Source organism: Pezoporus occidentalis, unplaced genomic scaffold, assembly GCF_034315485.1.
Source record: "Pezoporus occidentalis ecotype Australia unplaced genomic scaffold, CSIRO_AGI_Poc_V1 ctg50, whole genome shotgun sequence".
Lineage (NCBI taxonomy): Eukaryota > Metazoa > Chordata > Aves > Psittaciformes > Psittacidae > Pezoporus > Pezoporus occidentalis.
The window spans coordinates 3,401,333-3,417,723 of NW_026915836.1; the positions used below are offsets into that span (position 1 = coordinate 3,401,333).

The 16,391-nt window shown below is 43.2% G+C and overlaps 1 long non-coding RNA gene across 1 annotated transcript in view; it reads left to right on the forward strand.

Moving 5' to 3' along the window:
• Window positions 1-16,391, forward strand: part of LOC134173248 (uncharacterized) — a 65,988-nt gene that overhangs the window by 29,827 nt on the left and 19,770 nt on the right. The window contains exon 4 of the long non-coding RNA XR_009968186.1: window positions 1,398-1,440. This is a non-coding gene — a long non-coding RNA (uncharacterized LOC134173248). The remainder of the gene's footprint in view (window positions 1-1,397; window positions 1,441-16,391) is intronic.

Sequence of the window (16,391 nt, forward strand, 5' to 3'; positions counted from 1 at the left end):
CCTGCCAATCCCTCGTATCACCATGTCAGAATGAAGCAGAAAATTTTCACACATCATCACTTGTGTAAGCTTGAGTCCAGATCCTTGCACCCTTACTCAGAGTTAATAAGTAAGTTACACGGTTGGCACGAGTAGTGCTGCCAACTTCTGCAGAGCAGCTCCTGGAAAAGGAACCTACTTAAACCTGCAACTGGAATTTAAATACCAAATCTGCAACAGTTCTTTAGCTACACTTAAGGCAGCACTACACTGTACTTTAAATTAAATTAGGAATCAAATTCAGCGAGAGAAAACTGCACTTTTTACCTTGCTGTCTCTTCCTATGGCTATTAGTACGCTGAGGGCTCAGATAAACAAATATGAATGCACTAATAGCTTTTTTTATTGCCCTCACTAAAGAATCCTGTTAGGTCTGGAAGGCAGGTTTTAAATCCAGAGCAGACAGTTGTAATTGTGCTGCCTTATGTACACAGCCCAGGCCACTCATTTTGCACCCACCATTTCACTTCATGGTATCATTTCACTTATGGGGACATTTCTGCACATCTGAATACATCCCTACACAATGTGCTTTGCCAAGTGAGGTTTTTTGGACCTGGCTTTCGGGTCCCTTCAGAGTTGAGGAAAAATTTCTGATGAAAGCTAAATCAGTTAACACCAAATTGGGTTGATAGGGGGATCCTTGTCTTCTCAGCTAACGGTATGAAACCAGATAAAGGGGTTGATTTGACAGCTGAAGAGATTTCCAAAGAGGGGTCATTTTCTCCCATGACCAAATAATAGAGAGATATGCAAGAGTATGTGTGTGCCTTTCAACAGCAGGCAGAGTCCGAGAGCTTACTTATCTCTAAACGGCTTCTCTGGTGTCTAAAATAAAGAATGAAGAGTTTCTGAACAATCAGGGAGCAGAAGCTTTCTCTGGCTTGCCTTGGGTGACCAACCACACCGGGAGAACGTGTGGCCATGTTCTCGGTGGTGCCGTGTGTGTTTTCATTAGGCAGAGAACCTCCTCAGCACCATGAAAGATCGAGCCTTTACAGCTTAGCAGTGTAAGTGCCCCCACACAGTACTCCACTGACCACCTCACACTGAATTTATCCCACAGTTGTTGAAATATCTCGATGCGCTCTTGTTCGTCTGGGGTTGTCATTGTCTTCACGGAAGTCTGTGGGGGAAAGAAATTGGATGGTAAATACCTTAGGGACAAATTTGGGCTCCTTTGCACTAGCTGATGTGGAAAAAAGTCTGTGGCTCTTCCTCAGTTTCTTTTCAAAGGGCCTGATGACTGTACTATTTATTTGCTTACTGTTTATTCATTTTACTAGTTATTTATCCACTATTTCAGTTTTTGTGGTGTAATCATTCTCTCACTCTTCCCTTTTTTTGTTCTTCTGAAGCCATTAATATGAAGAAGGATTCTTGGACTGAATTTCTGTCAAGGTGATCTTTGATCTCCATTTTCTTCTCCCCTTTCCCCACGCCCTTTTCAGAAGATAAGAGGGTTTTGCACGTTGCACACCATCTAACCAGTCTTGAGGTCTGGATGTGGAGGCTGTGAAACTACCAAGGTTGAATTTCTTGGATACCTCGATCTTCTTTAAGGAAATAAATACACTCTCATTCACTGAGGGAGAGGGAGGTGGAAGGCAGTTGGTTAGTAATGGGATACAAACCATTTAAATCTAAATTGACAGCTATTTGCATCTGAAGGTTGTTGCTGGGCTGTGTGAAACAAGCTGTGGTTTCCATCCAGTTCCTCATGAAAGGCAGCACCACCGCAGCGTTCAGTATCATTGGTTTCATTCCTTCACACGATTTCAACTAAAAGTGCCAGCTTTGGGGGGTTAGTGAGAGTTCTGCCTTCAGATTCAGTGGCCCTGGATCATGCCCGAGTAGAGAAAGAGCCTGAATTTCCCAAGATACAGGAAAAAACCTCTAGGGTCAGGGAAAATGGGTGCCACAAAGAAATGTCGCATTGCTCTTATCCATATTCTGGATCACAGTCTCAGTGATTTTTAGCCTGGCACTAGTGCTCATTTTTAAAGATGTTAACAGTTGCTGGAAATTCATTTTCTAGTGGGCTACTTCTAGTTATTTCTAGTGGGTTACTTACAAAGTTCTGGCTAGCTGCAGAGCCATACGTAACAAAAGAGTTCTTTCTCACAGAGACATATTTTAATACCCATCAACAGCAAAACCACTGAAGAATTCCAGGGGTGGAAACCAGGAAAGTAGAATAAGAAACACACCCTTCTGATCCGTGAATGGATCCGTGTCTTCTTCAGAATGGTGTCTCTTATGATGTTTTACGTTGAAACTGAAGGCAGTGTTTTAACACAGCTTGCATAATCTTTCCATGTGGTTTTCTGCTGTGCCATTACTGGACCCCTCTGTGCTGGCTAACTCCTCGTGCAGAAATTGTTGACCTGCACACTCTGTAAAAAGTACCTTATTTCTTCTACTAGGATTAATGAGGACATTTTATGCACGTTATAAAGTTTTGCTACATCCCCGTTTGATTTGCAGAAATTAAATGCTTAACGTAGTTTACCACCATTGACAGTATGCAAGCTAGTAAAGTAAGCAGCATAGGGCTGACATAACTGGTACTATTGTGCTCAACTATATTACCAAATAAAATACAAAAGAGCTGAAGCAATCTGGAATGACTGAAGTAGGTAAATGACACCAAGAATTAGGCAGGTGACAAGTGGGAGAAGTTTCTCTCTCTCTCAGTGGGTAGCTGTGTGGTTTTAAGGTTGTGAACAAGTGCGTAGCATGCTTATATTGCCACAGAATCATAGAATCACAGAATGGTTTGGGCTGGAAAGGACCTTAAGATCATCCAGTTCCAATCCCCTGCCGTAGGCAGGGATGCCTCACACTAGACCATGTCACTCATCCCTGCCAGGGATGGAGCATTCACCACTTCTTTGGGCAACCTGTGCCAGTGCCTCATCACCCTCACAGTAAAGAACTTCTTCCTTATATTACTGTTTTCTGTGGTGCAAATGAAACTGGTGTCATGTTGTCCACTTAGGAGGGAAACTGGGAGCTTGCCCCTGCAAGCAGAGCCCTGTTCCACAATGGATTTTACTTTCATTGTGACATTTTGAAGGTACTAAATGGTAATGACACATTGCTCCAGTAATTTTTGTACAATGTCTCTATGAGCTCTCCCCATCTGTCATGACAGCATTAGTCTTGGCATCTCTGATGAAAGAATCAAAATTAAAAGGGAGAACAAAAAGTCGATTTCTAATGGGTTCCAAATACCCATATCTTACAAGCGTGAATTAAATATTGCTCTCATCTTGCAGCCTTTCAGCCATATTACATGGATAAAAACCTCAAAACTATTTAAAATTGAAAATCCTGTTAAAAGATGAAATATATATCAAGTAAAATAGTATTCAGCTGTTTAACCTGTTGATAGGCTGTCAGCTGTCATTTCATTTGCACCTCATTTGAATTAATAAAGAGTAAACCATAAACATCATGATTTACAGTAATATAAAAGCTATTACAAAGGACCTTCATCATAAGCTTCTTTGTCATAAAGCTATTGTATCTTAGTTTCAATCACTAAACACTGTTAAAAACATTTCCTAATACAACACTACCTGATGCAATATACAAATTCCTTTGCTTCAAGGACTACCTATAGAGATATGACTTAGAATCGTAGAATCATAGAATGGGTGGATCTGGAAAGGACCTTAAGGTCATCCAGTTCCAACCCCCTGCCATGGGCAGGGACGCCTTGCACTAGACCAGGTTGCCCAAGGCTCCATCCAACCTGGCCTTGAACAGTGCCAGGGATGGGGCAGCCACAGCTTCTCTGGGCACCCTGTGCCAGCGCCTCAGCACCCTCACAGGGAAGAGCTTCTGCCTTAGATCTAACCTGAACTTGCCCTGTTTCAGTTTGAACCCATCACCCCTTGTCCTATCGCTGCAGTCCCTGATGAAGAGTCCCTCTCCAGCATCCTTGTAGCCCCCTTCAGACACTGGAAGCTGCTCTGAGGTCTCCACACAGCTTCTCTTCTCCAGGCTGAACAGCCCCAATGTTCTCAGCCTATCTTCACACGGGAGGTGCTGCAGCCCCTGAGCATCCTTGTGGCCTCATCTGGACTTGCTCCACCAGCTCCATGTCCTTCTTAGGTTGAGGACAGAACTGCACACAGTGCTGCAAGTCAGGTCAAAGACTTGGAGCCTTTAGAGATTAATTGGAAGTTTCTTCTTACATAAATATTGTAAAAAACAAAAAGCATTTTCATGCTGGTATTCTTGGTCTTTTCTTGAGGCTGCCCCCCTTTTCCCCCAGCTCAGGTTTGCCCAAAGCCATTAAAGTACCTTTATGTCTCCTCCTTTATTTTGAGTAACCCTTGGACAAACAACAGCTAGTTACTCAAACACACCAGTTTGTTTGCTTCTTTCAGAAGTGTCACGGACTTCATGTATGTCATGGATATACGTATATGATGGCAGCTTCATATCTCCTCTTAAAGATTGTTTCCCCTTTTCCTGGATGTGCTGTTCTTTGCAGTTAATAATGGGACCGCTTTTCCCCTCATGTTATTTTAAGAACTAGGGTGATGTACACTTGTAACTAAAAGAGATGGTCCAGAACCTGGAAAAGAGGCTAAGAAAATTGCTACCCCTCACTTTTGTTCACTGTATTTCTACAGACGTTCCTCCAAGGATGCTCTTTGCTTTTTGGGTGTCTTCAAGACCAGGGTACGACCTGGCCTGTGTCCTTTGGTTTTAATCTATGGGTTTTCTATGTCATGGCTTAGAAAGGATCTTTAGGTGTCTTTAAGTTAAATGGACTCAGCTTGACTTCAGACAGCAATGGGAAAGAGGGAAAGTCTCCTCAGCACTCTAACAAAGCTGTGCTCAGTATCTGTTGGTCTTGGGAAGGTTTGTCCCACGTACAAATTAATTCTCTTGCTTTTTACCTCCCAATGGGGCAAGTAATGCTTGGTGAGCTCAATGCCATTGGTTATGCCTGGAACACAGGAGAAAGTTCTACATTTGAGAACAGTTGTGAGCAAGAGGTTTGGACTAGATGTCCTCCCAACTTGAATCATCCTAAGATCCTGTGATCCTATCTGTGTTCGATGATACCATGGATAAACACAAGTTTGATACAAGCAAACTGAAGAAAACTGTCCAAATCCTTTGGGATGCGTTTTTGGTTCCCTGGCAATGAAAGTGCAGCTGCTCCAGGGCTAGCACAATAACCTGCTTCAGGGTCATGTGGTCTTTTGCTTTCCCAAATTAGCAGTGATTAGCTGATCATTCACAGCTGGAGGGCAATGGGATTTCTCTGGGAGGAACTCCTGTGCCCACAGCCACTGAGACAATAAAAGGCCTAGTTTGGGCATTTAGTAGTGTAGTTGTGGGTTTAGTGCATCGATTTTCTGTGTCATGGTATGCTTCAGAATTGGTCTGGCAAAATTAAGTGGACTTGTGGAGTGACTGTACCTAATAATACACCGTCAGGCTGACACTGAGGAGCACCTCGCTGCCTTGCTTGTGAACTGGTAAGTTTGCTTCTCCTCGGGTTGGTTCTCCTTAAAGCCTCTTGCTGCCTTCCTTGCCTGCTCTCCCAAGTCAGTGTGTCACGTCGCTGAGCCGATACAGCTGGGTATGCTGCTGCAGGGTTTCAGCAGATCCTGTGTTTGGAGTAGTTTGAGAAGTGTCTAGTGGCTTCATCACGGGATTTCTCTGTAGTGTGAGACCAGCCGGCAAAAAGCCGTGAGCTCACATGTTTAGGTGGCTTAGTTTGTGCACACAGATAACGTGAGTATCTGCTTGGCAGGGTTTTACAGCAACTGAGCATTCCTGACGCTGCTGCCTCTTTTCATCCTTCTGCTCCCCCTTCCTTAACAGCAGAATCAGCAGCTGTAACAACACATGGAGGACACTTGGCAGCTGCAAGACACAGATGCTGGGCTCTGTAATAAACTTCTCCTGTAGAAGAATCTGAGTGCTTTTGCTGGCTGCTTAAAGGTCCTTATTGCTGTCTGACTCACTTGCTCAACAAGCAGTTACAGTGTGCTGATGGTTGTTGGTAATCACTTGGGGTTATAAGGACCAATCTAATTGACCTGCTCAGTCCTTCAGGGTGCTGCCATAGCCTAGCTTTAATAATTTGTAAGTGAATTGCATGCTTTTCTGGTAGATGTTTAAGAATAAGATATTGTGCAGTGTTTCAGGGGGCATTGTTTTTGTATCTAGAGATAGGTAATAGGCCTGGTTTTGATCACAAGTCACAATGTCCAAACCAGAAATAACTTCACTGTTGTTAAAGGGGTATAAGCTGTTGTAAAATAAGTGTGAGTTGGGTCAGAGGCAAAGGAGAGCTTTAAATGAAGTCTGCATAGCCTGGCAAAGAAATGGTATATCTTTAATATCAGTAACTGGTGTTTGTTGGAATTGGCCTGTGATAAGGATGTGGGTAAGGACTCATGGCAGGAGGCTAGTGTTAGGATGGTAGTGTTAGGATTCATTTCAGAGAAACCTTGCAGAAGTGTGTTTTAAGGAAGCATTTGAATGTGCAGAGAATGGCCAACTTGAAAGGTTGTCCTCAAGTCTAACTGGGAAAGAAACCAGAAATGGATGCTGGTGGAGATAAAGGCAGGAACTGGGCAGCAAGTCTGGTACATAGCCAAGAAAAAAGGAGGGATGCTAGAAAGAGATGGTTAGAGATGCAAGCAAGAGAAGAGCTCTAAACATCAGGACCCATTATAACATGAGGGGAAGTCCTGAAGGAAAAGGAGTGAAGAGTGGCAAGGTCAATGATGTGGGGAATGACTTTTTTGGACAAAAGCTCCTTCTATCTCTGACTAAGAAACTGAAGTCGTGACAATAGTGAAGATATGGCACCAGTGGGAGTGGGAAGTGAAGCACAGGCACGAGGGAAGGTGCAGTGTGAGGTGGACAGGACGGCCCTCATATTCAGTGAAGCATGATTAAAGGGGCCCAGCAGCAGATAAGACCTGCTCTAGCTGACCACGCTTTGAAGCAGGGCGTTGAATTGGGTCATCTCAGCAGTTTAGCGATGCTCTGAATGTGCTATATGCTCATACACAGCTCAGGCTAGTGGTAGCTGATGGGAAATGGTACCCACAGGGCACGTCTCCGTAGTACGTGAGGTGCAGCTCCTTAGCAGGGGAGAGGTCTAAGGATGGACAAGGGCACCAGCGCTGAACAGGCGGATGCTTCCTCTCAGCCAGCGCTAGTGTCACCTTGGCAAGGAGCTACCACCTAACCTATGCCTGAGGAGAAGACTCCTGTTTCCACTTCAGTTAGTCCTGTCTCCTTCATAAGACTGACATTCACATAAATATTTTTTAACTGGGAAAGGACAGTCCTATTTCTAGTTTGTACAGGAGATGTTTTCCTGTGACCTTTCTGTGTCCTTGTATTTGAGCATTTAAAGACAAACAGCTGTCCCAAGCTTCAGTTGGAGGAGGAAAAGGAAGACACCATGGAGCATGAATGTTAGTAACTCACTTTTCCTCTCATTGTCTGGTATATCTAGGATGATTTTTAGCCTTGAAACAATTGTCTCCCTGATCCCCTTATACTTGATATTAAGTAGTATTAGACATCAGCATTTAAAAATCACTTATTAAAGTATGAGTTTTGTTTCCCTTGATGGACATCAGAAACTGATCTGTTTCTTTGGTTGGCGGCTTGGTAAGCATTTTGGAAAATGGCTATTGATGTTGAATTTTATTCGACACAACAATTGGTATCCTGCAATTTTATGATATTCAAGGATTCTGGATCTAAACATACTGCACCTAAATTAATGTGTTACAAAACAAGTCTAGCATTCCTCCAAATAAACCACAGATTAGGAACAAGAAAATGCTAACCTTCAAATAATGGGACTTAAATACCTGTTTCAGCAGTGCTTTCATGCTGCTTTGCTTGCTTGAAAACATGTGAAGTATTTATTTTTAATTCCTATTATCTCATTATTGCAGGTTTCCTTTACAACGTGGCTCATTTCTAGTGTTAAAAAAAAGGCCTAGTGATTTTTATCTGAGTTTTAGATTTTCCAGTAGTGATCAGTCACACATAGTGCTGTTGGAGCTGATGTTCTAATGTCGTAAACTGGGTTTGGTTTTTCCCTTTCATCAATTTGGTTGTCCAGCAGGCAAAATATTTTGTGACAATTGTCTCCAAGATGCAAAGATAAAAATGAAAAGGTGCCAAGGGCTATTGTAACTGAACTATTGCATTAGGAAGCTGAAGGTGACCATTGAGAACTTCTTATTCCTGCTTACATAATGAGTGATGGCTTTCTGACACAAGAACTCCCAATCTTTTATTAAGTAGGCTCTGATTTTGCTAATACAGGCAGGAACACATTTTTCTCCATGTAAGCAGCCCCACAGAGGTATCAATGCCTTGCACAGCATTAAGATCTTCACAGCAACAAGATCAAAAACTACAGGGAAGGGAAGTTTGGAAGTCCAGAGGATTTGCTCATCAAGATCAAGTGCTATGGATATCCTACCTTTAACTGATACCATAATACATGCTTAGAGAACTCCTGATATGTTTCACCTGCTCAGGGGTAGTCCTGTGCATCATGTCTAAGCTGATGGTTGCAGGCCATGGCAGGATGCAAAGTGTCAGGGTCCAACCGGAGAAAAACCCCAGTGCCAGACCCTGTTTCAGTTTGTGATACCAAGAGTGAAATTAAGGCACAAATGAGGTCAAGTACCATAATCAGACAGTTTGTTCATTACAAATTACAAAAAGACAGTTATAAAAAGGGGAAATTATTGTAATAACAGGGATAGTGATAGGACAGATTGGAAAAAAGGTAGAAAATGAAGCAAGGATTTGGGGTGAAGAGAGAGAGAGTCACCACTGTGAATCCAGCCATATCCTGGGCATCCATTGTCATCTTTGTTGATGGTGGGAGTTCTTCAGGGTTTGGAGCAGTGGCCCCCATGAGTCCTTTGGCTGTGGGTGTTTTCTTGGAGGAGTCCTTCTGGAGTCCCCTTGAAGGTACCCATTTTGGCAATGTTTTACTCCCCCTTTTATCATGAGTTGGGGGAGTACTTCTTCCTGGTGGACCAGTTTTTCTGGCCTTTCAGGTGTCTGCAGCAATTATTGGGATAATGGACAGCAATTCCTCATACCAAACTTGGTAATGGAAGGAAGAGTCTTTATCAGCTCTTTCTCATTCATCCCTCAGTCAGTGGATGGTGGAGTCCCAATTCAGCTCCTCACTCCCTTCTCCCAGGCAATGAATGGAAGAGTCTTAGCTCTTCCCACCCATCTCTGGGGCAATAGTCATTGGTGTCCCATCTCAGCTTCTCCTACCAATCTTTGAGGCAATGGACAGTGGAGTCTGATTTCAGAGCAGTCTCTCACACCAGGTCACAGTCCCTCCTTGTTCAGGGAGTGCTGGCTCTCCCATCCTGCTAGGCACTCAAGCTCCCTCTACTTCTGTGCAGAGACCTGGGTGCAGCCTGGGAGGGTACCAAGCCCCTGAGTTAAGTGTCTAGTTCACATTGCATGAAGTGGTGAGTTGTCCATGTGCAGGGAAAATTAATTTAACCCTTTGGAATAGAAGCTGTAACGACCCTTGGGGTCTCATCTTATTTGCCTGTGATCACACAGAGGTGAAAATCAAGGGTTAGCAGCTTTTCAGCCAGGAGGAGACTAAGAGGAGGGTGATAGGAACAACATGAGGCAGCACTGGTAAAGGAAAACTACGAAGGAAGTCATGAAAGAGGTGGTGGTATATTGATAGGGATGGGGCTGCGGAAGGGGTGTTGGTGGATGAGATACAATAATAAAGGGAAGCTGTTGAAGCTGTTTGGTCCCTTGTAGGTCCTGGGTCAGTAGCAGCTGCACCTGCAACACCTCAAGGCTCCCTGTGTGCTGGCCAATGCAGTGGCTGATAGTGCCTGCTGCTGTGCAAACACAGGCAACTCTTCCCCTATATATCACTGCATGAATTGAACATCTGGACCCCAGAGATACCTTATTAGTGCTAAAAAACCTTGATTCAATTAGACTACAAGATGCACACAAGATAATATCCCTTGCAGTGTGAAGGGCTTATAGGAAGTATAGCACTGGGGAAGGGGGTGGAGAGCACGGAAACTCAATTATTCTCTTATTTCCACAGTTGGTCCATAATAGTGCATAAAAAGGGTGGAGGTTGGAGAGTTTGTATAGCCTAATGCCAGGGATAATTCGAATGATTCCATGTTTTGAATGTTCTTGGTCTTATTTGCTCCACAAACACTGTCTACATAGATGAAGATAAATTAGGGCATGATTTTCAGGCCTGGAATTTGAAAGTCAACTCTTGGCTTATGTGATCAGAGCTACTCCGTTATACATCTGCAGCTTCTGCTGGTTTAAAACTTGCTTTTCTTTCCTGACATTAAAAGATGGATCAGCAAAAACACCATCAGTAAGGCTTTTGCAAAGAGCAGGGGTGCGAAGTACACTGCCTGGGCCAAATTCCACACCAGATAATTCCATTGAGGCTGAGGTTTCAATTGGGCATCGTTATCTTCACTTCCTGTCTCATACTGCAGTGCCGTGCTACTGAGCAGTTGCTGATTTCCTCCTCCCCAGGCCTGGCTGCATGTCATGGTGGGGCTGCAACGTCTCCTCCCTGCTCTTTGCTTTGCTTGCAGGAGTTGTATGGAAAGGAAGCAAAGTGGTGGAAAGTGCCTTGAATTCCTCCGTTGAAATTTACATCTTCTGGTGCCATTATTTTTGCTATTGTGGAGCAAAGTCATATTTTAAAAACTTTCCTGTTGTTTCTGCAGTTCTATCATCCATTTCCATGGATACATCAGGGGTAAGAAGGCAGCCAGAAGCTGTCAATTCCAGCCACTCACTGGCTGCCCAGTGAGCAGTGAAAAGCTGCTGAAGTCATTAGTATTTTACACTTGAATATAACACAATAGTTTGGACTTTTCTGGTACTCTTCATTCATGAATCCCCCAGCCTGGTAAATGAGCCACTGCTGTAAAATAATTAATTGGGCCTCATAACAGCTTGGTGAGTGTGTTAGGAGGACGTGAAGCCTGGGAGCACTAAAACAACCTGTCGAAGGCCACCCCATGAGTTAGTGGCATGGGTAGTACGGTATTCAGTTCCCCCATTCTGACTCCCTTAGCTCATCCCTGAATGTATTGGGTGTAGATAATTGGAAAATCAGGTTGTGGGAATATACCCATCCTCATCTGCTTAATGATAAAGCATCTCTTTTCCCCTCCAGATAATTCAAGACATCTTTGATTTAGTGAGTTTCAGCTGCAGCAAGAGCCATGAGATAATAGAAGGGATGCGTTCCTGCAGGATATGGCATATGCTAACTGTTCATTGAATGGGTTTCCCTGTCCATCATGTTGAGTTCCTCAGTGAAATTCTTGCTAGCTCTTCTCTAAGGATAAGGCTTCTGCCACTATGACAGGGAGATTATTCCACAAAGATGAGAGATAATGTGTCATTCTTATCTCTGAACATGGAGTTATTTTTCTGGACATCTCTGACATAAAATATCTTAGTTGTGTTTCAGGGAACAAAGTTAAAGAGAAAATTAGTGAAAGGACTTCTTTTTTCTGGCTTTTAATGTGTCATTACAGCATGCTCTGGTTTTACAGTTTATTTTTCAGTGCACGCTCTCTTTCAGCTTTTACCTTCTGCTCTATGAGGTGACACACATCAACTGATGATTCTTTCATTCTTGTGCCCTGACATAATCGACTGAAATAAACAGATCTTTGCACGTTAAACAACTGTTTGCAGGTAGGTGGAACTGGTCTCATCAGTGTGCTTGCTTTGAATCCTCATTCTCAGCTCCTAAAAGACCCCACAGGTGAATATGGAAAGAGTTATAATGTGTATGGTGTGTGTATATGGAAAGGGTTAGGGTCTTGATAATATGCGCTGCTCAGTAATCCTTAGCTAACTTGCCATCATACTTCTCATTTTACCAGCAATACCTCTGGAGTTCTTCATGCTCTCTTAGAATTATTATCAACCAAAAGTCAATCCCTGCAAAGACTGTGGGGATTATACAACTAGCTTTTACTCACAGCCTACTTGGGTTCAGCAGTTTTACTTGAGTGAGTAAAGATAGATTACAGAGCCAGGCCTTAAAAATACGATGGCATTACCCAAGTATCCCCAATAGCTCTGCATTGTCTCTTTTGAGTCATTCACATGCATAGTCAATAAAAGTTGTGCCAACACAGGTGGTAATGGTGCCCTACCATCAACCTCTTTTTACTCTCAGAGGATGCTCTTTATTATGACCCTTTGTTTTCAATCACTTAACCCGTTACTAATCCTTACCAAAAACTTCATCCCTAGCTCTGATTATTTATTCCCTTCAACAGTCTATGACGAACCTTATCAAAAGCATTCTAAAAATTCAAGTAAATTTATATCTTGCAGATCACCTTTATCTACTGGTTTATTAACTTCTTCCAAAACTGTTCTGCCCAACATTATTTAATAGCTTGGGGAAGGCGCACAAAAAAATATTCAGATTTATTTTGACAGCCACTGTAGTGGTTTAGCAGAGCCGTGCTTGGATTAACACTGTTCTTCTGTCTGTACTTAAGAACTCCATTTCCTGGCATCTCTCTCTTCAGGTCAACCACTAGTTCAAGGTGGAAGTGATAAGTCTGCAGCATCTCAAGTATGCTGGTGTTAGCTCTTGGGAAATTGAGAGGAAGGAAATAACAGTCCATAAAGTTTTGATTGCTTGGAAAAGAAGAGGCATTTGTTGAAAGTATGAGCAAGGCCAGCTGCAGAGAGTTCAGGAATGAGCAGAAGTCTTCCTGCATTGGCTTCTCACTCACTTTAGCTATTAATTGACAGCATTTCGTATTGGGGATTGAGTAGAGGAAGGCTATTTTTCTCAGGCCTGTTAGGGGGCTATCTTACTTTTCAGTTAGTAGATTGGTTCTCTTTAAAGATGGATAGAACAGCATGATCTGGGATGGTGTGGTGGGGAAGGTTTTGGCAAAAATACTGGCACGGAAGAAGTAAAATAAATGTGCCATGCTCTATTCCTCCCCCAATTTTAAAATATCAGCATTTTGCAAGCAATGGGCCATATGCTCCCAGGGCTTGCAAGCCAAAAAGTATAGCAACTTACTACAAAACCGCTCTCCAAATTCTACACGCAAGCCAAAACCTCCTACTTGGTATGCTGCCGTCATGCCAACTTGCAGAACAGAGATGGAGCCTGAGCAAGGAGATTTGCAAAAGAATAGCAGGTTACAAGCAGGAACACATAAAGGGGGACAGAGGCTGGGGTCAGGACATTTGTCCTGCAAACCCAGCTTGGGGAGAGAAAGCAAGGTAAATTGCCACTGGTAGCAAGCACATGTTTCCAGGCCAGAATGGCACCTCTCCACAGAGGGAAGGCAATGAAGTCTCCTTGGGTTGCTCCTGCAAGGCTTTCTATGCACAGGAAGTAGAGTGTGGGTCTGCAATGCTGGGTCCATCCAGTCCATGCTCTTGGCTCTTTGGCATGGACACCATGGCAGAGTGGCTGCAGCAACTCCAGTCCCATCCTGCTGGATGGGGATCACCCTGCAAGCCTATGGTGTTCAGAAATACTTAACTAATTCTGAAACCAGGTTCCTGAAGAATACTAGTGCTGCCCAGAGATGTATAGGTGCTCTTCACCTGTACCTCATAGGACTGTCTGTCTGAAACAGTGAAGGAGAGATCTTTGATCAAGATTTTCCTGCATGGCAAAGCAAGGCAGGAATTAGTCCCTCCAGTGTCAATTTGCTTTCAGAAGGAATAAACATTTTACTGTGGCAAGACTAATACTCTAGGCATGTGCAAGTACTGGGGAATGCCACCCACAGATGATGGCTTTATGGGTGTTAGACATTTGAAACCTCAGGAGGCTTTTTCCCATGTTTCCTGATCCCTTGGTACAAGGCTCTCCTGTATTTTCCAGACTCCATTTCTCCATGACAGAGCATCTGGAGAGTACTTCATATTCCTCCAGGGATAATCCCGGCAGTATTTTAGCCACTGGCTAGCTCAGAGCTCTCCCCTTCCCTGACTGGTACGCTGCATGCTCTCTGGCAGAGGTTTAAAGCAGTACAGATGCTCAACTTTTCTGAACACTTTTGTGGGCTCAATATGATGGAAAAAAGAGGTTAAGAATGCCTGTTTGAGAACCTGTACTAGCCCCTATAGGCAGAGTGAATTGGGGTAATAAAGTCACAGGCGAGGATGTACGGAGTGGAGCATATGCTGCATCTTCACCAGGAGCGAGCCAACTGCTGCTGGGAGGATGGGGCTGCGAATGGCCTCCGGACCAGACACTTGCTCAATTTGCACGCCTGCACGGCTGCTGGTGGATCCAGCTGCTCCTTCCCTGGCTGCCTCACACAGCACAGGGATGCTGTGGCTCAGAGGGGCAGAGCAGCTCCTTGGGGACCTGGGAGCAGGCGAAAGGAAAGGACCTGGTGTGGGGAAAATGTGTTCTCTGACCCCACAGCTGTACCAGAGCACTGGAGGTAAAGCTGAGACATCACAGGCTGGTACTCGGATGAGATGCTTCTGAGAAGAAGCTTATGCCTGGGGCTTCAGGCTACAGTTATCTGCTTTCAGTGGATGGTGGCTTCTACCCCTTTGAGGCTGGTGGAGGAATGCCCAAAGGCAGTTGTTGGGAGAAGCGATAAAGTGAAGTTACATTTAAGCTTCTGCTGAACACTGTATTGCACCATGATTGTGTCGTTTTTGACAGGGCAGTCACTTCTCAGCCCTAAGAGAGCAGCCATTGCTGTGCTGTCCTGAGACAACAATAGATGTCAGTTACTGTGATTTTACAGGGTTGAGGTGTAATTATGCTCTTCTTATCAAGTCCTCAAGTGAAAGACAAGATGTACTATGTAAAGCATTCAATTTTGGCAATAATAATATAATATTTTTTTCCAGAATGCTTTTTCTTTTTTTAATGTTGGCATCAAAAAAACTTTGAAGAGCAATGAGAATATGTATGGAATTTTCTCATCCTAAAATTTATGTTCCTCTATTTTCTGCAATGAGTAATCAAAGGTGTTGTGCAGGAGTACATGAAACAGGAATGCTCTTTTTTATTTCTTGGGAGATGGCCATCACTGCACTGGGCCAGAGCTATGAGTCAGGGCTGCTGTTTCCTATCCTGAAGTGAGGCATCTCTCTCAGGAAGTCCTGTGTTGTGCTGGAGATCAGAGCAGGTGATAATGGTCTCATCTGGCTTTGAAATTTATGAGAAGAAGATAGAACATGTAATGGAGTCATTATTTCATTTTAGTTCCTTCTTCACATTGCAGCACTTGGAGATGTAAAAGCCGTGTGGTGACCAGATGGAAGGAGCAGGAATGGGGAGTAGTAGTAGGGAGGCTTCCCCATGACTAGTAAGAAAATCCTGAATAGAAGCAAAACATGCTGGGAAAATATGGAAATCATTTTATCCATACAGAGACCTTCAAAAGAAGTATGAGAATATGAGCCCTAAACTGAGAGGAGATGGATAAAGGAGGGAAGGGTCAGGGGAATATGGACTAAAAATATGAGAGAAGATGAGTGGTTGTATCCTTCAGAACTGGAGCCTCCTCTATCTGAGGTGAAAACATCAGCAGAGGACTCTGAAGATGAAAAAACCTAAGGAACATGAACTTAAGGTAACTCTAGGAATGAGAGGAAGGAAATAGATGCTGTTTATGTGAGGTTTAGAAATACTCCAAATTGCAAGAGTTAAAAATCGATCTTCCAATTTTCTTATAGTCTTCCACATGCATCTTTCAGAACCCCGGGGCTCAAAATTTCCACCCAGCTTCAGAATTTGCCAAGGATTTGTTTTCTTGTTCCCTTTAATTCCATTCCTAAATGTCCATTCACTAAGTCTTGGTTTCGAGTGGTTTCTTTTTGGAGCTGGGCAAAAGAATTTCTTCTCTCAATTCTTAAACTTTCAGTTAATTTTCTGTTGTGGATATGAGGAGAAAATGCAGTTTAAAATCATTAGAAACCATTTTCTTTGAAAGAATGCTTATTTCATTGTGGACCTAAAATTAATTTTAAGGTGACATTAAGTAGCTGAAACTTTTCAATTTAATTTATACTGAAATGTTTCTTTATATTCTGAGGAAATACTGAACACTCTTGAATTGCTTAATCTAATAAAACTAAGATGGAAAGGGGATATGATGAGTTCTCATAAAGACATTTAGAAGGTAAACTTCAAAGACAGAAGGAATTAGGTAAAGAACAATCTTGGCATGGGATCAAGTTAATGCAAGCCAGTTAAAGAATCATAGGAAGGACCTTAAGATCGCCTAGTTCCAACCCCTTGCCATGGGCAGGAGCACCTC